This window comes from Acinonyx jubatus, unplaced genomic scaffold (assembly GCF_027475565.1).
Source record: "Acinonyx jubatus isolate Ajub_Pintada_27869175 unplaced genomic scaffold, VMU_Ajub_asm_v1.0 scaffold_20, whole genome shotgun sequence".
Lineage (NCBI taxonomy): Eukaryota > Metazoa > Chordata > Mammalia > Carnivora > Felidae > Acinonyx > Acinonyx jubatus.
In genome coordinates this window covers 99,834-125,888 of record NW_026463939.1, presented here as the reverse complement: position 1 = coordinate 125,888, position 26,055 = coordinate 99,834, and the positions used below count along the sequence as shown (strand labels likewise).

Here is a 26,055-nt window from a genome sequence, read left to right as displayed (position 1 = left end):
GTTAGAATGGCTACTTCTTTTGACAAATGTCCATTATTATTTACGAATATTTTAAAATCTCTAACAACATACAATGAGATATGATAATAACTGTATGTGGTCAACTCCCCTAATGGTACAAATGGGAAGAATGTAGATACTGATGAAGGCTGAGAAAATGTCTCAAAAAGTAGAATTCGAAATTTGAGGATTGATAAACAACACTTTTATAAAAGGGTGACGTTAAAGGAAATAAAAAGTGATCACAAGGATGAAGTATCAGCACTACATCATTACAGAGCAGTCAGGAAACTAACCTTAGTTTGTCAATGAGGTGGATGACATAAAAAATTAAAATCCAGGGATGTCTGGGCGGCTCAGTCCGTTAAGTGTCTGACTTCAGCTCAGGTCATAATCTCGCGGTTCCTGGGTTCAACCCCACATCAGGCTTTGTACTGACAGATCACAGCCTGGAGCCTGCTTTGGATTCTGTGTCTCCTTCTTTCACTGCCCCTCCCCCACTCACACTCTGTCCCTCTCTCTCTCAAAAAAAATAAACATTAAAAAAAATTAAAATCCAGACAGATATTTTCAAAACATTATTGTGCAGACAGTAGATTCACAAAAATACAAGTATTATCAATTGACAATTATGGGGATTTCTTTAGAAACTCTGAACTGTTTCTTTAGAAACAACTCAGTTGTTCCTGTCATCACTCCTCTGATTTGTAAACGAAAATAACCATACAGCATTCAGTAGCAATAATTTAGAGAGAAAATAATCAAATAAACTTTGAACTTGAGGTGAGAACCATAGTTACATAAGAAGAGAACCCAAAGCAGTTAAACAAAATACATTTTAAAAATTAAAAATCAGATGAAGAGAGACAGGAGAAAAACTAGGATGCAAGAGTTTTATGAAAACAAAGGGAAGAAAGTATGTTTCCTCCCCTGTTTTTTTTTTTTTCTTGTATGAGAATGCACACGTAAGGCTTTATCACAACTTGTTATTTTTAGTTCACAGTTCTTAATAGACAAGCTAACCTATAATTACCAAAGAATGACTCGGAGTAGTTCTTCAGAGAACAGGACACTGAAAACACATTTCCACTTAACAGGAGGGGATTAGTTGGTAGAATGTGTTAGAAAAGCTGCAAATCTCCTACAACAAATATCAATCCTCTCATTCAGGGGTTGTTTTTCATCACTGACTAAAAAATATAGTCAATCCATTAAACTTTCTTTCTTTCAAGTTCTAAAATTGTCCCGGGTGAATTATCAGGGTTTTTTTCCCCATCATGTCACTCTGGTGGGCTGATAAAGACCCAAAAACAACATATGGTCAAATGTTTACTGTCAAACAGCAATCTCTTAACACTAAAAGAAAATGGGTTTTGGATTCAAAACTACATTAAAGAAACACTTTTGTTAGTTTGTTTTTAGTTTATTATGTGCCAAAAACTGAGGTGGGCACAAGCACCCCCCCTCAAAACAAAACAAACACCCACAAAAATAAAAAACAGAAAAACAAATGTATTACCACTTAGTGATAAAATTAAACAACAACAACAAAAGAACACACAAATACCAACAACACGATATGATGTGGTAAAACATTCTGAAAAGACAGAAGGGAAAGTGACTTTTTGTAAGGTGAGAAAAGCCAAGTAGTTAACTAACTTGGATCTTAAAAGAGAAGTTGTTTTCCTTTTGTTGTTATTGATTTTTGTCTTTTTTTTCTGAAAAGAAGTAGAGGAAGGCAAAGGGGAATAAGTGTTAAGGTATGAACCCTATTCATGTTTGGGTAGCATCAAGCTTTCTAGGAGATTGGAATTTAGACACACACACACACACACACACACGGAGGTAGTAAATGATTGGTAAGGCTGTTCTACTTGACATCATCCCTGTATTAGCCAGGGTTCTCTAGAAAAAGAGAACCAATAGGATGTAGACACACAGATTAGAAAGATAAGGAAGGGAGGGAGATTTACTATAGGAATTGACTCATGCAGTTGCAGAGATCTAAAAGTCCCGTAATCCTCCCTCCACAAATTGGTATAAATTCAATCCATGTCCAAAGGCCCTTGTACCAGGGGCTCTGATATTTGAACACAGGAAAAGATGACTATCCAAGCTCAAGAGAAAGAGTGAATTTGCCCTTCCTTTGTCTTTTGGCTCTATTCAGGCCCTCAACAGATTGGATGAGGTCTACTCACGTTGGTGAGGGCACAGGTCTTTATTCAGTCTACTGAATGAAATGCTAATCTCTTCCAGAAATACCCTCACTGACCACCCAGATATAATGTTTTCCCCGCTGTTTGCATTCTATAGCTCAGTTAACACATAAAATCAACCAATACCGTCGCCACTGGCTCCCAGACTTTTCACAAATCTGCAGGTGTCCCATCATTTAAGTTCCAGTTCAGATATTGTAATTCCATTGAGATCTTCCCTGATGCTCTAATCTAAGTCAAAATTGCACCTCCTCTCCAGCCCTATCACATCATCCTGTTTCACTTGCGGCGCGAGCCTGTGGAGTTGGCGGCGTCAGCGGCTGCTCCAGGTGGGGGCGGTGTGAGGCAGCGGGAGGCAGATGCCAGCGCGAGGCGGCGCGAGGTGGCGCAAGGCGGCGGCGGTGGCGAGGCGGCTGCGCGAGGCAAAGGCTGCTCGAGGCGGGGGTGGCGCGAGGCGGCGGCGGCGTTGGCGGCGTCGGCGGCGTCGGCGGCTTCAGGGGCGTTGCGAGGCGGGCGGCGCGAGGGAGCCGCGGCGTCGGCGTCGGTGGCGTCTGCGGCGGCGCGAGGCAAGGGCTGCTCGAGGCGGAGACGTTGGCCAGGCGGCCACGGGAGGCGAGGCAGCGGCGCGAGGCGGCGGCAAGGCAGCTGCGGAGGCGCGGGGCGACGCAGCGGCGCCAGGTGGCGAGGCGGCCACGCTCCGGCCAGGTCCCCACTGCTCCAGGCGGCGCCGTGGATGAGGCCGTGGGCGACCTTAAGCAAGCGCCGCCCTGCGTTGCTGAGGCGCCGAATGTCCACTTGGAGGTGCACCAGAGGAGCACAGGTGAGCCTGGGCGTCGCACCCAAGCGGAGCCTGACGGCCCTGGGATGAAGGGGCGTGTGTGCAAGTTATCCTCAGAGCTGGCGTTTGTCGGGCTGTTCGGTCACCCTAGCTGCCCACCACCTGACGTCTCAGGACCCCAGGCGAACCCCCGTGGTCCAGAGGGGTCTGGGTGTGGCTTGTGTGGGGCAGGCGCCCGGGACGGTGGACCCTCCCGGGCCTGCCTGCCACAGAGGGCGAGGCCGAGGGGGAGGCCGGCTGGGGCAGTGTGGGAGGCGGGGCGGAGGCAGGTATGGTCCAGAACCGGTCAGCGTCCTGGAAGCCTTGAAGGCCAGTCGGAAAGTGTCAGAGTTTTCCCACGTGAATCAGAGGCCTCGGGCTTTGGTTAAAATGCGGACTCGAGCTGCAACCCCACGGCTGCGAGAGCTCGCGGCGCGCCCCAGGCCTGTGTGTCCGGGCTGATCTTCCGTTGGGGCAGCCGCGGGTGGCAGGAGCTGTTGCTGTGGCCTCTTGGCGTATGGAGAGCAGGGCTTGGCTTGGGGCTGACCCCCAGGCGAGCCCACGGCTGTGCTCTGAAAGGTCTGACTTTGTAGAAGGCACTTGTCACCATCCTGACCTCTGTGTCTTGTGTCCCCAGCCCTGCCAAAAAAGAACATACTAAGCTGAGCGTTAGCAAGCTGATCAACAGACATAACATTTTGTTTGGTGACTACATGTGGACCGAGTTCGATGATCCTTTTCTGAGCAGAAACGTGCAGTGTGTGTCTATTGTTGCCACAGAGTTGAAGGTTAAAGACCCACAGGTGACTAATTCATATTGCCAAGAAATCGCTAATTCATAGCCGAATACAAAGTCAGTGTCATGGGGGCACCAGGCTGGCTCATCTAGCAGATCATGCGATCTTGATTTTGGGTTCATGGGTTCAAGCCCCACATCGGGTGTTGAGTTTACTTTAAAAATTTTTTAACAATATTTATTCTTCCAATCCATGAGCATGGAATGTTTTTCCTTTTCTTTATATCTTCTTCAATTTCCTTCATAAGCTTTCTATACTTTTCAGCATACAGATCTTTTACGTGTTTGGTTAGGTTTATTCCTAGGTATTTTATGCTTCTAGGTGCAACTGTGAATGGGATCAGTTTCTTCATTTGTCTTTCTGTTGCCTCATTATTAGTGTACAAGAATGCAATTGATTTTTATACATTGGTTTTGTATCCTGCGACTTTGCTGAATTCATGTATCAGTTCTAGCAGACTTTTGGTGGAGTCTGTCGGGTTTTCCACGTATAACATCATGTCATCTGCAAAAAGGGAAAGCTTGACTTCATCTTTGCCAATTGGGATGCCTTTGATTTCCTTTTGGTGTCTGACTGCTGATGCTAGAACTTCCAATACTATGTTAAACAACAGCAGTGAGAGTGGACATCCCTGTCATGTTCCTAATCTCAGGGGGAAAGCTCTCAGTTTTTTCCCACTGAGGATGATATTGGCTGTGGGCTTTTCATAAATGGCTTTTAGGATGTTTAACTATGTTCCTTCTACCCCAACTGTCTTGAGGGTTTTTATTATGAAAGCATGCTGAATTTTGTCATATGCTTTTTCTGCATGGATTGACAGGATCATATGGTTCTTATCTTTTCTTTTATTAAGGTGATGTATCACATTGATTGATTTGCGAATGTTGAACGAGCCCTCTAGCCCAGGAATGAGTCCCACTTGATCATGGGGAAAATTCACTTTATGTGCTGTTGAATTCGATTTGCTAGTATCTTATTGAGAAGTTTTGCATCCATATTCATCAGGGATATTGGCCTGTAGTTGTCTGTTTTTGCTGGGAGCCTGTCTGGTTTAGGAATCAAAGAAATGCTGGCTTCATAGAATGAGTCTGGAAGTTTTCCTTCCCTTTCTATTTTTTGGAACAGCTTGAGAAGGATAGGTATTATCTCTGCTTTAAATGTCTGGTAGAATTCCCCAGGGAAGCCATCTGGTCCTGGACTCTTACTTGTTGGGAGATGTTTGATAACTGATTCCATTTCTTCGCTGGTTATGGGTCTGTTCAAGTTTTCCTTTTCTTGCTGTTTGAGTTTTGGAAGTGTGTGGGTGCTGAGAAATTTGTCCATTTCTTTCCAGGTTGTCCAGTGTGTTGGCATATAATTTTTCATAGCATTCCCTGCTAATTGTTTGTACTTCTGAGGGATTGGTTGTAATCGTTCCATTTTCATTCACGATTTTATCTATTTGGGTCATCTCCCTTTTCTTTTTGAGAAGCCTGGCTAGAGGTTTATCAATCTTGTTTGTTTTTTCAAAAAACCAACTCTTGGTTTCGTTGATCTGCTCTACAGGATTTTTTTGGTTCTATAGTGTTTATTTCTGCTCTGATCTTTACTATTTCTCTTCTTCTGCTGGGTTTCGGGTGTCTTTGCTGTTCTGCTTCTATTTCCGTTAGGTGTGCTGTTAGATTTTGTATTTGGGATTTTTCTTGTTTCTTGAGATAGGCCTGGATTGACATGTATTTTCCTCTCAGGACTGTCTTCGCTGCATCCCAAAGCGTTTGGATTGCTGTATTTTCGTTTTCATTTATTTCCATGTATTTTTTAACTTCTTCTCTAATTGCCTGGTTGATCCATTCATTCTTTAGTAGGGTGTTCTTTAACCTCCGTGCCTTTAAGGTTTTCCAGACTTTTTCCTGTGGTTGATTTCACGTTTCATAGCATTGTGGTCTAAAAGTGTGCATGGTGTGATCTCAATTCTTGTGTACTGATTAAAGTCTGTTTGGTGACCCAGTATGTAATCTATCTTGGAGAATGTTCTGTGTACGCTCGAGAAGAAAGTGTATTCTGTTGCTTTGGGATGCAGAGTTCTAAATATATCTGTCAAGTCCATCTGATCCAATGTATCATTCAGGGCCCTTGTTTCTTTATTGATCCTGTGTCTAGATGACCTATCCATTGTTGTAAGTGGGGTATTAAAGTCCCCTGCAATTACTACATTCTTATCAATGAGGTTGCATATGTTTGTGATTAATTGTTTTATATATTTGGGGGCTTCCAAATTTGGTGCATAGACACTTATAATTGTTAGCTCTTCCTGATGGATAGACCCTGTAATTATTATATAATGCCCTTCTTCATCTCTTGTTACCCCCTTTAATTTAAAGTGTAGTTTGTCTGATATATGTATGGCTACTCCAGCTTTCTTTTGACTTCCAGTAGCATGATAGCTAGTTCTCCATCCCCTCACTTTCAATCTGAAGGTGTCCTCAGGTCTAAAATGAGTCTCTTGTAGACAGCAAACAGATGGGTCTTGTGTTTTTTTCTTTTTTTAATCCATTCTGATACCCTATGTTGGTTGGAGCATTTAGTCCATTTATATTCAGTGTTGTTATTGAAAGATACGGGTTTAGATTCATTGTGATGTCTGTAGTTTTCATGCTTGTAGTGATGTCTCTGGTACTTTGTGGTCCTTGCAACATTTTACTCACAGAATCCCCTTAGGATCTCTTGTAGGGCTGGTTTAGTGGTGATGAATTCCTTCAGTTTTTGTTTGGGAAGACCTTTATCTGTCCTTCTATTCTGAATGAGAGACTTGCTGGAGAAAGGATTCTTGGCTGCATATTTTTTCTGTTCGTTACATTGAAGATTTCCTGCCATTCCTTTCTGGCCTGCCAGGTTTCAGTAGATAGATCTGTCATCAGTCTTATCAGTCTCCCTTTATATGTTGGAGCATGTTTATCCCTAGCTGCTTTCAGAATTTTCTCCCTATCCTTGTACTTGCCAGTTTCACTATGATATGTAGTGCAGAAGATCAATTGAAGTTACATCTGAATTGAGTCTCTGTGCCTCTTGGATTTCAATGCCTTTTCCTTCCCCACATCAGGAAAGTTCGCAGCTATGATTTGTTCAAGTACACCTTCAGCCCCTTTCTCTCTCTCTTCCTCTTCTGAAATTCCTGTTATACGGATATTGTTCTGTTTGATTGCCTCACTTAGTTCTCTAATTCTCCCCTCATACTCCTGGATTTTTTTCTCTCTCTTTTTCTCAGCGTCCTCTTTTTCCATAATTTTATCTTCTAATTCTTTCTCTCTCTCTTCCTCTTCTGAAATTCCTGTTACACGGATATTGTTCTGTTTGATTGCCTCACTTAGTTCTCTAATTCTCCCCTCATACTTCTGGATTTTTTTCTCTCTCTTTTTCTCAGCTTCCTCTTTTTCCATAATTTTATCTTCTAATTCACCTATTCTCTCCTCTGCCTCTTCAATCTGTGCTATTGCCACCTGCATTTTATTTTACACCTCATTGATAGCATTTTTTAGCTCCTCATGACTATTTCTTAGTCCCTTGATCTCTGTAGTAATAGATTCTTTACTGTCCTCTATGCTCTTTTCAAGCCCAGGGATTAATTTTATGACTATTATTCTAAATCCTTGTTCTGTTTTATTGCTTAAATCATGTTTTATCAATTCGTTAGCTGTCGCTACTTCCTGGAGTTTCTTTTGAGGAGAATTCTTATGTTTCATCATTTTGGATAGTCCCTGGGGTGGCGCCCCACTGCAGGACACTTTCCCTGTGTTGTCTGGAGTAACTTGTGTTGGTGGGCAGGGCCGCAGTCAGACCCAATGTCTGTCCCCAGTCCACCGCTTGGGCCAGAGTCAGACTGGTGTGCACCTTATGTTCCCCTCTTCCAGAGGCAGGACTCATTGTGAACTGGTGTGGGCCCTCTCTGGGCTACTTGCACACTGCCAGGTTTGTGCTGCTTTGATGGGATCTGGCGTATTAGGCAGGGTGGATCTGCAACGTGCACAGGGGTGGGCGGGGTAGGCTTAGCTTGCTTTGCTGTAAGTGGTCCCCTGCGGGACGGGCACTGCAGCACCTGGAGGGAGGTAGCAGACCCATCGGAGGGGTGGATCCACAGAAGCACAGTGTTGGGTGTTTGCGTGGTGCAAGGAAGTTCGGTGAGGGGAACTGTTTCCCTTTGGGATTTCGGCGGGGGGATGGGAGAGGGAGATGGCGCTGGCCAGCACCTTTGTTCCCCGCCAGGCTGAGCTCTGTCTTCAGGGCTCATCAACTCTCCCGGTGTCCTCTTGCCCTCCCTGATCTCCGAGGGTAGAATTGTTGACTTTTAACATTCCAGATATTAAGTCCCGCTGGCTGTCAGAACTCACGCAGTCTGTCCCCTCCACTTTTGCAAGCCAGATGCAGGGGCTCTGCCTTACTGGGCGGGCTGCCCCTCCACCGCCCCAGCTCCATCCCACCAGTCCGTGTAGCGCACACCGCCTCTCCGCCCTTCCTACCCTCTTCCGTGGGCCTCTTGTCTATGCTTGGCTCCGGAGAGTCCGTTCTGCTCGTCTTCTGGCGGTTTTGTGGATTGTTTAGGCAGGTGTGGGTGGAATCCAAGCGATCAGCAGGACAAGGTGAGCCCAGCATCCTCCTACGCCACCATCTTCTCCTCCCTTTCACTTCTGTATGTTTTAAAAGAAATTCCATTAAATAGTGTGAGCCACTGAATTGTATTTAATAATGAAAGAAAAAACAAAGTATCTCCCTTCAGGTTTTTTATTTCATAACTCCTTTCCTTGTCTAGCAGTAGGGAAGTTTTATTCTGGTTAAAGACTCAAGAAATTTTATGAAAATAATGATTATGAATGAAAATGTTTAAATATGATCTGGAAGATAAAGTTGGGTATTTAAAATATGTGAAAATGCCAGTGGTATTTGTTACATATTTTTAAAACCTGAATCATATCTTACTGGTTTGAAACACTTCATGGGATTTGGCAGAAGTTGTTTTTAATGTTTATTTTTGAGAGAGAGCACAAGCGAGGGAGGGACAAAGAGAGAGGGAGACCCAGAATCTAAAGCTGACTTCAGGCTCTGAGCTGTCAGCACAGAGCTCGATGCAAGGCTTGAACTCATGAGCCATGAGATCATGACCTAAGCCAAAGTCCAACACTTAATCGACTAAGCCACCCAGGCGCCTCTGGCAGAAATGTTTATGTGTGTTCTGGAATTTTTAGTTATTTTACAGAAATGATAAAAGTTATTTTGAAATAGAACATAAGAATTACATGTGTTAACTTGGAAAGCAAGGAAACCTATATCTATATGCATTAAGTCAAGAAGACAGAAACTACTGCAGGTTTTTCAGTTATTTTATTTTACAGTTAGGTGCTCTAAGAAAACTTGCTTAGTGCTTGCTTGCTTGTTTGTTTTAATGGCTAAAAGAAATGTTTAGAATAGTTGGTTTCATTTTTTTCCAGTATATTACCCTAGGTATGCAGTGACAAAGTCACTGATATTCCCTGATCTGAAGTAGACCAGGACCTTTTTTAAAGTTTGTACTGAAGTTCCCTCTCTCTCTCTCTCTCTCTCTCTCTCTGTATATGTGTGTGTGAGTGTGTGTGTGTGTATACACACATATACATACAGAAAAGTGCACATATTGTAGGAGTGAACCTCAATGATTTTTACCAAGTGAATATCCCTGTCCCTTGCATCCAGATAAAGAAGCAGATCACCTGGCACCCCATTAGGCTGTCTCCTGCTTCCCCAAAAGGTAGTACATTGTCTTAACTTCTTATAGCATATGCTAGTCTTGTCTGCTGTAATTTCATATAAAAGGGATAATACAGTATGTGTACTTTCATGACTGACTACTTTAACTTAACATTGTTTGTATAATTCATCCATATCGTTGCATGTAGTTGTAGACAGCCATCATCATTGCTGTAAGTATCCCTATTATGTGACTATACCCCAGTGTATCCTTCTGTTGTTAATGAAGATTTGAGTAATTATCCAGGTTTCAGCGACCACAAATAGTATGTTGTGAACATGTTATTCTGTGTCTTTTGGTAAACATTTGTACACATTTATGATGAGCATATACCTAGAGAAATGGAGCTCTGGGACCATAGAGTTGGCCCAAGTTCACTTTCAGTAGAAACAGCCAGCTAGGCTCCTAAAGAGTTTGTGCCAAGTTTACAGCTCCAGAAGCTGTGTCTGAGAATTCTGGTTGTTGTCCATCCTCATCAACGCTTGGTATTGTCTCTTTCCTTTCTGTATGTTCTGTTTTTATTACTTTCTAAAATTTTATTATATCTTTTCACTAATCTCTGCACCCAATGTGGGGCTCAGACTCAGAACCCTAAGATGAAGAGTCTCACGCTTTATCAACTGAGTCCGTCAGGAGCCCCTATTTCTGTACTTTCTAAATGGCTTGGGTGATTATTGAAAGGTATTTCATTATGGTTTTAATTTGTATTTCCTTGATGGATTTTCATCGGTTTAACGGCCCTTTGTGTCCCCTCAAAGAGAGGTTTTTAAGGCAGAGGAATGTTTTCAAAAGCGATAGATGGGCAGGGAAAGGGATGAGTAGATATGACATGGAATCAGGGAGCTGCCCCTGCCTCTGTCCTAGAGAGCACTCCCAGTTAAGCTGAGGCACTGCTTCTGAAATGGAGCTTCCTCACCTGCTGCTGTGAGTACCTGCATATGCTGGAGTCTACACCCTCTTGGTAGTTGACTTTCTGCTACTTTGAGAGTTGAAAACAGAAGGATTTTTCCTCACTTTTGCCTTTTAAATTCCTACCAGTGCCTCCCGTTTGAGGGACCTATCAGGAAATCAGGCCAGAGAATCTGGAAGTGTCCTTTTCAGCACACCACCTTTCCCTCAGAGTAAAGAGAAAAGCTGGGAAGTCAGAAAGTAAACTGCATCCTGACTATGTCGATCCCAGTGCTCTTTACCTTAGCCCTCTAAATATTAAGAAGCAGGGGGAGGTTTGTAAGGATGGTAGCCATAGCAACCTGCATATCAATGTGCACCAACATTTTCAGGCAAATATTTAACCAATAGATTTCATGTGTGTAAGCCTTTTATAAAGTGCTCTGGAGAAATAAAAAGTAAAGTACTTGCCCTCATACCTTTATAACTTCTTAGGGAATAAAGAAAAATACACATGGAACATCAGCGACTAATAAAGAAAATTGGGAGGTAAATTGTGATAGTAGACAATGAGTCCTGAATGATTTTTCTGAGAGCAGGAGAGAGGAAATGGCAGCTAAAGTAGTTGAGCATGCCATGGGGTTGAACTTGATCTCAAAAGGTTAACACTGTTTGTAGAGGTGAAGGAAAGAAAGAACAGCATTCTGGGCCACAGGCGCAATATGAATGGAATAGAGAGCACAGGATTAGGCTGTGGCATCTTTCCAAAATATTAAGATCCTGTCTTATTTTGACCTCAAGTATGCTTTAGAAGAATAACACAGAGTTAACAACCTAAATTTTTATAGCAAGTTTGCTGTGAACTTAGAAATCTGGAAACCACACTGCAGTAGGAATAAGGGAACTAAGATGTTCACTTGAGAGGGTAGAAACCTAAAAGGAATGCCTATGAAGTGTTAGGTAGAAGAGAGTGTAAACTTTTTTAGTGATTTGAAGAGGAAGAGCTTGAATCAATGCACTGCAGTTAGAGGTACTCAGTTATAAATTCAATGAAAAGGAATTTTTTAAGTTTATTTTGAGATAGGATACACAAGTGGAGGAGGGGCAGAAAGAAAGGGAGAGAGAATTTCAAGCAGGCGCCACTCTGTCCATGAGGAGCCTGATGGGGGGTTCAAACTCAGGAACCAAAAGATCATGAGCTGAGCTGAAGTCAGAAGCTTAACCAACTGAGCCACACAGGTGCCCCAGTGAAAAAGAATTTTTTGAACAATTGCTATCCAAAAATGAAACCCACTGCTCGTGTAGATGTAATATTTTGAGCCCTGAATTATTCTCACAGAAATTAAGTGACCAAGTATATCAGGGAATTCCTGTAATCAGAACGAAGAGGATGATCACCAAGTCCCTTTTCAAAAAATAGGGGTAGGTGGGGTGGCATTTATCAAGAAACCCGAAAGCCGGTTAGTTTACACTCTAAAAACTGATACAATTAGTTTTTTCTACCTGTCTACTTTGTGCCAGGTGCAGTCAAGAGTATGGTGAATAAAATAATTCTGTGTTCTCTAAAACAAATGTGAAGAAACTTTAGTCTTAGAAGGTGCTCCATGAAAAAAAAATGAGTCTGAAGGAAAACAATTTTGAGAAATTCTGTATCCACTTACCTTTTTAATAGAAATTCACAGAATATAAAAGTTTCATGGCTCTGTGATGTCCTTTAATAAACGACTTTGCTTAATCTCTGAATCATGCAGCGTTCTCCAAATTTATCTCAAAAAATAATCTTCTGTTTAAAGTACATCAACATTCTGGATCTGGTGTTTCTACAGAACTAATTTTGGGGGTACAATTTAATTATAACCACAACTGCTGCCTATGGGTGCCTATGGTTCTAGCAAAGGAAATAGGTAAAACACAATCTGTTTCAACATTGGAGAGGGGCAGAAACTCATTTCTGGAAAAGGTAGTACATACCTAGAACCTATAGGATAGGTTATATTACTGGGAAAGAGGATGGGAAAAGAGTGTTTGAGACCTAGGAAACTCCAAATGGGAGGGGCTACTTGTGATTATGATACATTCTTGAACAGCATGGCACGTTTTTAAGAAATGCTTAATATGGAATATATATTTAATGTATATTTAACACAGATTTGTTTTGTGTCTCACATTTTTTTGTAAGCCCACTACAAAGGTTATTGGCACACAGAAATAATGGCCCAGATGTGGGAAAGAAATGTGGGGGTGCTCTGGTCAGAAACCTTTGCTAGAATGGTCTAACATGAACCTCTTCTCTGTTTAAATGTTTTTAGTCACTGAAAACACTCTTATCTCATGATGCATTTTTTCCTCCTTATAGTAAGATGGAATCCACCTTTCTGTAACTTTCACCTGCCCCAGGTCTGCATTCTTGAGCTGCAGAGACAGAACTCTGGGCTTTATTACTGTGGGAGTACCAGAGTCATTTTCTATTGGTGATGGAATTTAAAATAAGGATCTATTTAATGGAGTTTTCAGTTGCTCTGCACATTAATTTTAATACCAGACACTTCACCGCTTTTAACATGTGAAATATATCTGTATGTCTTAAAGTTTTCTTAAGACTACAATATAAATATTGAGTTTTATAGAACCTGTATTTATCAAGGGAGTATTTTGGGGATTTGGTTTCAGCATCTTTTTGTAAAAATGTTAGATCTTAAGAGTTATTTTCATAATTCAGCAGGGTATGCCATGTTAATGGACATGAGCAGCAGGATCCTTGGACCACATACTAGAATTACTCCTCAGAGTGCTTGTAATTTCAATTCCAGAGCCTAATGATAGCTGTAATCCAGTTGTTTGTCTTCTCTTTTTGAAAGTGATTCACAGCAGCCCACTGATTTTGGAAATCTATTTCTTTTGCTCAATTCGAAGTTGGTAGTCAAAATTTAAATTAAAGTGGTATTGGAAAAAGACATGGTAGGGATTGAAAAAAAAGGAATGGATAGACAAATATTTTCTATGAGCAAAAGATGCTTTTAAAAACCACTTAAATCACTCAGGGACAAATTAGAATTTTCTTTCTTCTTTTTCATCTCAGGCTTCAGTGTTTCGAATGCTAAAGTTGAAGGAAAATATATTCTTCTCTTGGTTGAAATTAAATGGCTTTAAATTGCTCAATAACTTCCAATTCTAGTTTAAACATGAGATATATGCAATATATCTTCACACGTTGTATGTATGTGGTATAATTGGTATTTCAAAATTAATATGTATAAAACTTTTCTTTAAATGAGTCAAAATTACTTTGGCTCAACTTTTAACAGAATTCAAATTTTAGATATGCTCTAATTCCATTGGAACAAATTCCATGATTATATAAAATGAGGAAACTGAGTCGAGTAAAGGTTAAATAATTAATATTAGAATTAGACGTGGAAAGGTCTTGAGTATTTTCACTCTATATGGTTGGTGTGCTTTTTTACTTACTAAGAGACAAATAGTGTTACAACAAATGTAAAATTGTTTTGATTATTCAAATAGTGATGGGAGTCTTACTTTAATAAATATGGTTCAGTTCAAGAAAAAAGAGAAATCAAAATATGAAAATAAAACTTAAATAAACCTAAACACATATGATGTGATACTCATATTTCTAATTTTCATGTCTTTTTTTTTTTTTTTTTTTTGTCATCAGGGAAATCATCTTTTGGGATCTTATGAAGAACTTCTTATGGTAAGAACATATAATCAACCAAAATTTTATAAAAACGATCATAACATGTTTATTGCATGACATTCTCTGTGTTTTCAGATACAATGTCCAATAAACAAAGGGCTGAGAAAAAGTAGATTGCTCGTCTTTACATTCTTTTTTCCCATTAACCTGATTTATTGATTTATTGACTTATTGATTTGAAACATAACCTGGTTTATTTTATTATAGTACCTATCGCCACCAGATTGTTAATTTGTTTATACCTTTGTTGACTGTCTTTATCACTAGAAGGTACTTCCAGGGGTGCTAAAATGCTTACTTACTGACAAACATCTGACCTATACTAGAATTTTGTTGAATGGATGGCTTATACCAATATAATGATCACCTATTATGTACCAGTCACTGAACTAGAGTGCTTCAAAGAAACGTTTCCATTTATCCTGATAGTAAACCTAAGAGGTAGGTATTAGCTCCATTTTATAGTCAAGGAAGTCTGAGAGCAGGAAAATTATTTGCTCTAGGTTGTTATTATTAAGAAGGTGCTGGAACTTGAAGTCTCATTTAGCAATGTCAGATATCAAACTCTTATGGAGTAGATAGCCTGAAACTCAAAATTTGAAAATTACGTAAAGGAGAAAATGAGCAGGAAACTTACACAAAGTGCAGAAACAATGTTTAAACACAAATTCCATTTCAGAAAACCTCACGGATCACTGATCCTGGGAAAGCTGCATGTGATCCTGGATAACTGATTCCCTAGTTCCAACTTATTCATGCATATTTGACACATGTCTAGCAAAATGAATAAAATTTTTGAAATGGAATATAAGCTAGTTTTAATTATTTAGGTGCTTATTAACCACTTGATTCCATATTTGTCTTGTAGATAATAGAAACATTGGTAGACCGAGAGGGTATTATACCAAGTAAAATAAGTCAGAGAAAGACAAATACCATATAATTTCACCAATATGGGTAATCTAAAAAACAAAACAAATGAATAACAACCTGAACAAATGGATAAATGGACAAAACATCAACTAACAAAGATTCTTAAATAGATAGAACAAAGTGATGGTTGCCAGAGGTGAGGTCGATGGCAGTAAAACTGATGTTGAAAGAGAGTGATATCCCTGAGTAGAGTGAAACCAAGAATTAGCTAAATCAAGGCAAGACGGAGATACAGAGTAAGTTAAAAGTAAATCAAATAATTGCTTTTTATTGATGTGTGTAAGCATCCTTACTCTTGTTGTTGTTATGGTTAATGCTGGTATATCTCTGAAATTAGTAATCTTGCTTAGTGTATCTAAGAAACATATGGTTTCCTCATCATGTTCTCTTCCTTTTGAAATTTTTGTGGATTGAAATAAACCTTTGGTTTATTTACTACCTATATGTATTGAAATGAGTGCCAGGTTTACATTCATAGATCAACTTGTAAAGGATTGGAAGTATAGTGTTTTCCTTAAGGACTAAGGACACCCGTCTAATTTGCTGGGCTATGGCACACCAAAGTGCCAGGGTATGTTTTATAGCATTTGTTATTAATCTAATAGTCTGCATTCCTCTGATGAGGTGTACATGCTGGCCTGGTACCTTACCTCCACTCATCTAACCTTAAACCCTGAGGAAAAACCCCAATATTTTGCAAGATAACCATGTGGGAAGGAGATTGTTCTGAGTAACCCAAAAGTATCATCAAATGTGTATTTATGTACAGAGATTGTGTGTGTATATGTATTTATATGTGCATGTATGTATATGACTACAAATAGTAAACTACTGCTGTACCATACAAAACTTGTAGAGTTGAAGGTCAAGACGGGGAGACTAAAAAAAGACTACATTTGCTGAGTTTTAAGGAATTATTAAGGAATCCTTTAAGATTCACATTCAAAAATTTGAAAAGAAACCAGTCTTCTCTCTTCTTTGTTCCATTCTCTCTTCTCCCCTCCTCTCCCTTCCACTCCCTCTGTCTCCCTAATATGTATGTACATGACCAGAAAGTAAATGTTTGAACTTGTGAATATGGAAATTTTATTGTCATTTACATGAAATTAGAATGTTGGAAGAATCACCTCCTATAAATTGGTATCTCTAAGATTTGTAAGATCTTTGAGAGAGTGATTGAAGTAGAAACTAAAATCTTCAAGAAATGAAGAGGAATAACACGAGGGATAGGAGCTGACTCTCAAGAGTGGTATGCAGTAATATCTGATGACATGATTCAAAGCTAGAGTAATTCAGAGAGAAGGAAGAGGGAATAATCTAGAACTGGAGATGAGCTGTAAAGAGAACACTTGTCCCAGTACAGTCTCAAGCGTGTGAGGAAGGGCGGGGTAAAACAAAATGATCCGTTGGGAAAACACTTTTCTCAGAGAAGATCCAGGGGACTTTGAAGATGATGCATTGTGAATTGCACAGAACACAGTGGGCAAGTTTTAGGAACTGTGGAAAGCTGAGAGAGGGGGAATAAACAGGAGCTGTGCAGAGTCTAAAGGGGTGAAAGTGTGGGAATTGAGAACAATGTCAGGAGGTTTTGATGATGATCTGAAAGAAGCCAGAACAGAGGGTGTGGGGGTAGTGGTCTTATAGAAGGGAGAAGTGGTGAGAACCTTTTTGTGTCTGAGGTACCCTGTGTACTACTTGTGAAGGCAGTGGGAAGCAGGAAAAGTCCAGTATTGTACCCATGCACCTCTCTTTTGACCATAGTTGTGGAAGCTTTTGACATCTGCTGAAGGGTTGGTTCTGTCTTAATCTGGGAGCGAAATGTTAGAATTTTGCAGTAAATTTCTAGTTCATATAATACTTATTTTTAAAGTGAGTAATAAAAAAAATACTTATATTCTGACCAGGCCAATTGTAATTTCTTGAGATTACGTGGGAAGAGATGGTGGGCATTATCTCAGGGTTTCCCACAAAATTTTACATTGAATAGGAATCTTGTTTAGATCAATCTCAAATTATTTTTCCTTATTTTCCCAAATTATTTTGCATTAAGCAATAGGTGGTTATGTTTAAAAGCTATCCCTTTTGTATTTAATTTCTCCCTTGACTTGATTAAGCTCAACAAGTTTTCACTGCAAGATTTCTCTCACCAGGAGGTCTTTCACAGGTCTCCTTGTTATCCTTCCTCTTCTTTTGGTTGTCTGGTAATGAAATCATCATCCTATCTTTTACAGCATCACAGGCTGATAACAGCATGAACACAGTCAGAGGATTCTTGCTCTCATTAAGCTTTTAATTTCTTTATTGACTTTAAATTTGAGAGGCTTTTTTAATAACGAGAAAGAAACATGTTTGTATGTTGGATTAATAGCATTGTATTAAGTAGACTGTAGATGATATTTGGGGGGGGGGGGAGGATAAGCTTTTCTCTTATCCTAATCAGAAATGAGATGTTTTCCATTTCTGAACTCCTTGTTTTTAAAGGAGACCCTCCACCATATGAATTACACTATAAACATTGCACTACTTTCTAGAAGATTTTAATACTTCCTAGAAAGATTTTAAGAAGCCAGTGACTCTTAGGTGAAGCTCTCTAAACACCATTTTAGCTGATTTGTCTATGTTTTTAAAATGCAGTGAACAAGTATTTGTTGAACACCTCCATTGTGCTATGCACTCTTCTAAGCAATGAGCATCATTGGTGCTTCACAGAAAAAAAAAAATGTGGTTGCTCTCAAAGAACCTATATTATAGTCGCAGAGATACACGATGAACAGGTAAACTGATTTAAATGATGTTCTTAAATTGTCAATAGTTATATGAAACATGAAAAAAATTAAGCAGGATTATATGATGGAGTGTCTGGTGGGATGGAGGGTGGGAACGCCCAAGAAGGTGGTTAGAGAAGGTTTCTCTGCACAGCTGATAATTCAGCCAAAAGAATTATTTATTACATTTAATCTTTTTCTCACTAGGTTTGGAAAACTGATTGCATCTGCATATTGAATTAGGGTAGCATATCAGTATTTGGCATTGAAACTAATGGGAAGAAATAAAGATTTATTTTAAATAGTAAATAACTTACATAAAAGGATACAATCAAATATATTTACTTTATTCGAGGTTCTTGAAATAATTAGAGCCTTGCCATAAAGGCGAAAAATGAAACAGGTAAACATGCACAAAACCTGGATGTAACTCCACTGTGGGTAATATTCTATAGCTCTCCAACTAGTTGACACTAGTCACATGTGACTACTGAACATTTGAAACAAGGCTTGTATCTCACACTGAGATGTGTGGTAACATAATCTATTTCAAAGACTTGGTACAGCAAATATGTATATGTGTATGTATATACATTACAGGTTGAAATGATAATATTTGGACATATTAGGTTTAATTAAATATATAATTAAAAATTATGTATAATTGTACATATTGAATATATAAATATATAAATAAATATATACACATATAGAATTAATTAATTTTACTGGTTTCTTTTTACTTTTTAAAATGTGGCTACTAGCAAATTTAAAATTCTTTTTTGTGGTCACATTTTATTTCTATTGGTCAACACTGTTCCATAGAATTGCTAGTACCTCAAGCATATTGCAGAGAATTTGCAGCCTAGTCATTTAGGTGAATTAAATGTTCGTGAAAGATGGCATATTTTCCAATTTACATGACAAAATCCAAGTAGAATTTATTTAAGACAAAATAATACTGAGGTTATATTATAACCAATGTCTATTAATGTTTGGAAATAATGTGCTGAAACAGAATAATCTTTGAAATCTAGTGATTTTTATATGCTTTTAGGAAAAAGAGCATTCTAATTTGTTGGGAGACATAGATTGTCGTCTAGAATACCTAGCTACATTGTCTAAGTTAAATGGATAATTTTTCATTCTTCATGACCATGTACAGTCTGCACTAAAAGTTAGCTGTATTTTTTAGGGACCACCTTTGGGCATAAATAAGTGTTAGCTTTCATAAACGAAGCGATTCTAACTGGAAATTGGATTGATAGTTTTCATCTCATCCAAATATCTTTGCACACAGACTTGGCCTAAGTAATTCAAGCAGTCATACCATCAGAAAAACATGTTCTCTACATTGAAATAGTTCTGATGAGAAAGAGGTTATCTTCTCTTGTCACTTGTTTGCTTGCTTGCTTGTTTTACACAGCCATTCCCCATGCTTGTAAGGCCTATTTTAAAGGCAAAAACACTCAGAAGAAAATATTATACCTGTTCACAATGACCAGTTTAAGGTAAATAGAAAAGGCAGACCCAGTTTTAAGGTCTTTAAGCACATCAAGTTTCTATAGAGTTCTTGACTCGACAGAGCACGATACTACCCAGTATGGTAAATATTTTTTTAGAATTTCCAAATGTTAGGGTTCTTCCAGGCCAAGTGGAATCCTCTTTAATAGTGACTAACTGCTTATTTGAGAATAAGCTCTTGTGATGGAGATTTTTCCTGAAGGATTACCTGTTTTTTATTCCATACATAGGGGAGTCTCTTGTTGGTGTTGCTGAAATTTCTAGTCTTTGCATAGTGATCACTGTTATTGCCTAACAGTTACTCTAATACTTAGCGACCTAAAGCAACAGTTTTGTGAGCCTCACTGATTCTATGAGCTAAAATTTTAAGGCAGTCTGGAGCACCTGGATGGCTCAGTTGGTTAAGCGTCTGACTTCAGCTCGAGTCATGATACCGTGGTTCATGGGTTTGAGCCCCACCTCGGGCTCCGTGCTGACAGCTCCAAGCCTGGACCCTGCTTCAGATTCTGTGTCTCACTCTCTCTTTGCCCTTGTCCTGCTTATGCTCTGTCTTTCTCAAAAACAAATAAACATCAAAAAACAATGTAAAAAATTTTAGGGAAGCCAGAGCAGACATAGATTTTCACTGTTTAGTGATGACGGGGTCCTGAGCTGGAGAGACTTCACGCTTGCAGGTGAATGTACAGTTTCACCTGGAGTTGTCTTAATTCACAAATATGGCAGTTCATTTCCAATATTAGCTTGGACCTTAACCTGGATTCTCAAATGGTGCATCTACCTGTGGTGCTTTCATGGGTCTTAGGCTTCCTCATAGCATAGCTTCTTCAGATTGGTTAGATCCTTACATGTCATTTCAGAGTTGTGCAAATGAGTGTTAGGGTGAACAAGACAGAAACTGCACTGGTTTCTGTGACTTAGCTACAGAAATCTTACAGTGTCTCTGCTGCCCCTTGTATTTGTTGCAAGCAAATTACAAACCCACCCAGACTCAAGGGAAGGTGGGAGCATAGACTTTATCTCCTGATGGAAGACGTATCAGAGAACTTGCACACATGTTTTGAAACCTTCAAATACTGGAGGACCAATCTCTCTTCAGAATGAGTATTAGGCGCCTAGGTGGCTCTGTCGGTTTAGCGCCCAACTTCATCCCAGATCAGGCTCTCATGGTTAGTGGGTTCAAACCCGCATCGGGCTCTGTGCTGACAGCTCAGAGCCTGGAGCCTGCTTTATATACTGTGTCTCCATCTCTCTCTGCCCCTCCCTCCCCCACCCCCCCCTCAAAAATGAATGAAAAAAAGGTTAAATAAATGAGTCTTGAAAGATAATTACAGAATTGCAAGGCAGGTTCTAATGAAACAGCTGTTTTTCTGGTAGTCTAATACGGATAATTAGATGATTTTTATTAATGGGTATTGGGGGTGGTAGGAGAAAAGTTCTTTGATCCATTAAGAAATTAACAGGTAACTAATTTTTCGGAAACTTGAAAAGATTTGGAATTTAAACTTTCAGCATCAAATCTTTTTTTGATTTCTCTATAATAACTTTCATTTTCCTCAAACTTTATCTTTTTTAGTTCTGAAAATAAATGCATTAGTCTCATTTTTTGAATAAATATTTTATGCATATACATAATAGAAAATTAACCCCTCCTGAATGAGACTGTGATCTTTGGATAATCATTATTTCTTTCATTCTTTAAGCTTTTGAAACTGATTTAGGATTATATGCTTTCTTATTTTTAAAATAATCACTCTCTGAAATGATCTTTGAAATACTGTGTGCTCATCTGTTGCTTTCATGCACATATAAGATGCATCTCTAATTACTCCCTCAGAATATTCCAGTGGGTACAAAGACATGGATCCTACTTTTATGGAATTTACATTTTTAGTGGAAAGATACATAGAATAAATAAATATGTAAGTGACAAAAAACATCAGGAAGTCATAAGTTTTATGGGGAAAGAAAAATAGGGTAAAAAAAAGAGAGAGAGCAAGTATAACAAGATAATGTGATAGGACTGGAGAGAAGGTGCAATTTTGACTTAGATTAGAGCATCAGGGAAGATCTCAATGGAATTACAATATCTGAACTGGAACTTAAATGATGGGACACCTGCAGATTTGTGAAAAGTCTGGGAGCCAGTGGCGACGGTATTGGTTGATTTTATGTGTTAACTGAGCTATAGAATGCAAACAGCGGGGAAAACATTATATCTGGGTGGTCAGTGAGGGTATTTCTGGAAGAGATTAGCATTTCATTCAGTAGACTGAATAAAGACCTGTGCCCTCACCAACGTGAGTAGACCTCATCCAATCTGTTGAGGGCCTGAATAGAGCCAAAAGACAAAGGAAGGGCAAATTCACTCTTTCTCTTGAGCTTGGATAGTCATCTTTTCCTGTGTTCAAATATCAGAGCCCCTGGTACAAGGGCCTTTGGACATGGATTGAATTTATACCAATTTGTGGAGGGAGGATTACGGGACTTTTAGATCTCTGCAACTGCATGAGTCAATTCCTATAGTAAATCTCCCTCCCTTCCTTATCTTTCTAATCTGTGTGTCTACATCCTATTGGTTCTCTTTTTCTAGAGAACCCTGGCTAATACAGGGATGATGTCAAGTAGAACAGCCTTACCAATCATTTACTACCTCCGTGTGTGTGTGTGTGTGTGTGTGTCTAAATTCCAATCTCCTAGAAAGCTTGATGCTACCCAAACATGAATAGGGTTCATACCTTAACACTTATTCCCCTTTGCCTTCCTCTACTTCTTTTCAGAAAAAAAAGACAAAAATCAATAACAACAAAAGGAAAACAACTTCTCTTTTAAGATCCAAGTTAGTTAACTACTTGGCTTTTCTCACCTTACAAAAAGTCACTTTCCCTTCTGTCTTTTCAGAATGTTTTACCACATCATATCGTGTTGTTGGTATTTGTGTGTTCTTTTGTTGTTGTTGTTTAATTTTATCACTAAGTGGTAATACATTTGTTTTTCTGTTTTTTATTTTTGTGGGTGTTTGTTTTGTTTTGAGGGGGGGTGCTTGTGCCCACCTCAGTTTTTGGCACATAATAAACTAAAAACAAACTAACAAAAGTGTTTCTTTAATGTAGTTTTGAATCCAAAACCCATTTTCTTTTAGTGTTAAGAGATTGCTGTTTGACAGTAAACATTTGACCATATGTTGTTTTTGGGTCTTTATCAGCCCACCAGAGTGACATGATGGGGAAAAAAACCCTGATAATTCACCCGGGACAATTTTAGAACTTGAAAGAAAGAAAGTTTAATGGATTGACTATATTTTTTAGTCAGTGATGAAAAACAACCCCTGAATGAGAGGATTGATATTTGTTGTAGGAGATTTGCAGCTTTTCTAACACATTCTACCAACTAATCCCCTCCTGTTAAGTGGAAATGTGTTTTCAGTGTCCTGTTCTCTGAAGAACTACTCCGAGTCATTCTTTGGTAATTATAGGTTAGCTTGTCTATTAAGAACTGTGAACTAAAAATAACAAGTTGTGATAAAGCCTTACGTGTGCATTCTCATACAAGAAAAAAAAAAAAACAGGGGAGGAAACATACTTTCTTCCCTTTGTTTTCATAAAACTCTTGCATCCTAGTTTTTCTCCTGTCTCTCTTCATCTGATTTTTAATTTTTAAAATGTATTTTGTTTAACTGCTTTGGGTTCTCTTCTTATGTAACTATGGTTCTCACCTCAAGTTCAAAGTTTATTTGATTATTTTCTCTCTAAATTATTGCTACTGAATGCTGTATGGTTATTTTCGTTTACAAATCAGAGGAGTGATGACAGGAACAACTGAGTTGTTTCTAAAGAAACAGTTCAGAGTTTCTAAAGAAATCCCCATAATTGTCAATTGATAATACTTGTATTTTTGTGAATCTACTGTCTGCACAATAATGTTTTGAAAATATCTGTCTGGATTTTAATTTTTTTTAATGTTTATTTTTTTTGAGAGAGAGAGGGACAGAGTGTGAGTGGGGGAGGGGCAGTGAAAGAAGGAGACACAGAATCCAAAGCAGGCTCCAGGCTGTGATCTGTCAGTACAAAGCCTGATGTGGGGTTGAACCCAGGAACCGCGAGATTATGACCTGAGCTGAAGTCAGACACTTAACGGACTGAGCCGCCCAGACATCCCTGGATTTTAATTTTTTATGTCATCCACCTCATTGACAAACTAAGGTTAGTTTCCTGACTGCTCTGTAATGATGTAGTGCTGATACTTCATCCTTGTGATCACTTTTTATTTCCTTTAACGTCACCCTTTTATAAAAGTGCTGTTTATCAATCCTCAAATTTCGAATTCTACTTTTTGAGACATTTTCTCAGCCTTCATCAGTATCTACATTCTTCCCATTTGTACCATTAGGGGAGTTGACCACATACAGTTATTATCATATCTCATTGTATGTTGTTAGAGATTTTAAAATATTCGTAAATAATAATGGACATTTGTCAAAAGAAGTAGCCATTCTAACTTGAAATTCTTATTACCTCTAATGCATTGTATATAACAGGTTATACAATAAAGCTTTGTGGCAAATTGATTTTCAGGAGAAAATAGTTTCACGAAATAATGTGGTAGACCAAAATACAAATGAAGAAGATGACTTTTCACATGTTCTGATAAAATATAAATGTTCTCATATTAAACTCCTTTAGTCTTACACTTTGGCATTATAGAGTCCCTGAGTTCCAATAGTCCCACTAAAGCCTGCTTGAAGTAGATAGGTTGTACACAAAGGTAAAGTTTAAATGAATTAATCTTGGATTAAGAATTGTATTCAAAACATGAATTCAGTGCAAACCGCGAAGACTGAAGAGCTACTCTTTGAGAGGTTGTTAATACACAATGAAGATGGTAGCATCATTCTTGTTGAGTTGATGACCTTCTTAATTACGTGTTGACACATGTATTCAACTGAAGTTAATAATTTGTTGAATTACTGATCAGCCTAGAAATTCTTATTTCAGCTAACAGACTTATGTTGAATGCCACAATTGAAAAGACTGAGAAGCAAAAATGTATGGTGTCCATTACCTCTGTCAGTCAATGGGTTTTCTTATGACTCAACATAATCATTGAGTGTATCTTAACTGCAAGGCTCTGGTGCACACGTATCATATGGTATTTAAATAAAAACAAAATACTTGTGACTTTGAGGTGGAGAAAATGCTTAATGTAGTTCATAGAAAGTAACTCAGTATCGAGGTTTTTTTGACTCTTAGTTGGATCTGCATTTTCTGGTGAAAAGGTTCTTTCAGTTAAGAGGTGTGACTTAGATAATGTCATAAAACTGAAGCAACTGAAGAACGTGTTGCCATGTAATCAGAGAACTGAGAAGATGGGGGCTTGAAGTGGAGAGATAGTACCTTAGCACATTCGCAGCAATCTAATTAAGAACAAAAACGTCCTAGGTGATGATAAGTGAGACAGAAATGTGTTTGAAAGCATTAGAAAAGTGTAAAAACCAATACTACTCTCCCTAAAAATCAATTTTTGACAAATACATGCAAACAGGCATTTATGCAATTAATAACAAAGACCAAATACATAAAAGTGACATCTCAACACACACTGGCCTAAATTATGATTGTAATACCCAGAGCAATATAGCATATAGCATAAAGCAGGTGATATAGAGAGAAAATTTGGCCTGATAGTCTGAAAACAATCCTTAGAAAGACCAGTTTGAAGATTTCCAATGCTTAAGGTACTGAGAAATCATATCAGAAACCCACTTTGGGGCTCCTGGGTGGCTCAGCTGACTGATCGTCAGACTCTTGATTTGGCTCAGTTTATGATCCCAGGTTGGTGGGACTGAGCCCCGCATCAGGCTCCATGATGAATGTGGAGGCTGCCTGAGATTCTTTCTCTCTCCAACTGCCCCTCTCCCCAACTTGTGTTCTGTCTCTCTCAAAGAAAAAAGAAAAAAAAAAAAAACAAATCTTTTTATCATGACAATAAATATAGTTATGCTTTAAGTAAATAACCCCATAAATGTTCTGTTATTGCTAAACGATGAGCAATTATCTAATCAATTAGCAGTTATGATAAAATTCATTCATAAAAAATCCATCTAATAATTGAATAAGAAAGATATTTGGACAGTGTGAACCATCCTTGTCTCTGTTACTATTAAAGCTAAGTTGAAAAGGTCAGGTTGGAATCATCCCTAACGGTATACCAGGGTGGCTCAGTCATTTCAGCATCCAACTCTTGATTTTGGCTCAAGTCATGATCTCACGGTTCGTGGGATCAAGCCCCAAGTCAGACTCCGTGCTGCTGTCAGCATGTGCTGCTATCAGCACAGAGTCCGCTTGGGTCTCTCTATTCCCTCTCTCTCTGCCCCTGCCCCACTCAAGCTCTTTGTCTCTCTTTCAATAAATAAATAAACTTAAAAGAAAAAGAAGTATCCCTAACAGCTTTGCTTCAGCAAGGCTTGTTTCTGTCCCTGCTCATTATATTTAAACTTAAACCTATGGAGAATATATGCTGGTGTGAAAATATTTAAAGGAGGAGGCCACTAGACAGGGGTGGCTCTAATGCCTCATTAAGCAAACCAAACACTAAGCCAGAGTCCGTGCATTTGAATTCAAGAAAATGAACCCTGAGGACAGCCAG

General features: G+C 38.9%; 1 protein-coding gene and 1 long non-coding RNA gene across 8 annotated transcripts in view; one reads left to right on the top strand and one right to left on the bottom strand.

The window, feature by feature from the left end:
* LOC113597191 (uncharacterized) overlaps positions 1-2,570 on the bottom strand; it is a 60,232-nt gene extending 57,662 nt beyond the window's left edge. Inside the window, exon 1 of the long non-coding RNA XR_008294783.1 lies at positions 2,343-2,570. This is a non-coding gene — a long non-coding RNA (uncharacterized LOC113597191). The remainder of the gene's footprint in view (positions 1-2,342) is intronic.
* Positions 2,571-2,876: 306 nt separating this feature from the next.
* LOC106989708 (probable palmitoyltransferase ZDHHC11B) overlaps positions 2,877-26,055 on the top strand; it is a 99,502-nt gene continuing 76,323 nt past the window's right edge. For 4 of the 7 annotated variants that reach the window (XM_053213904.1, XM_053213901.1, XM_053213900.1 and 1 more), the window contains exon 1: positions 21,310-21,566. The gene's annotated coding sequence lies outside the window, so the exon portion shown is untranslated. Of the gene's footprint in view, positions 3,037-14,149; positions 14,189-21,309; positions 21,567-26,055 lie in introns of those variants that run through there. The other 3 variants (XM_053213896.1, XM_053213895.1, XM_053213903.1) reach the window with 1 other exon arrangement.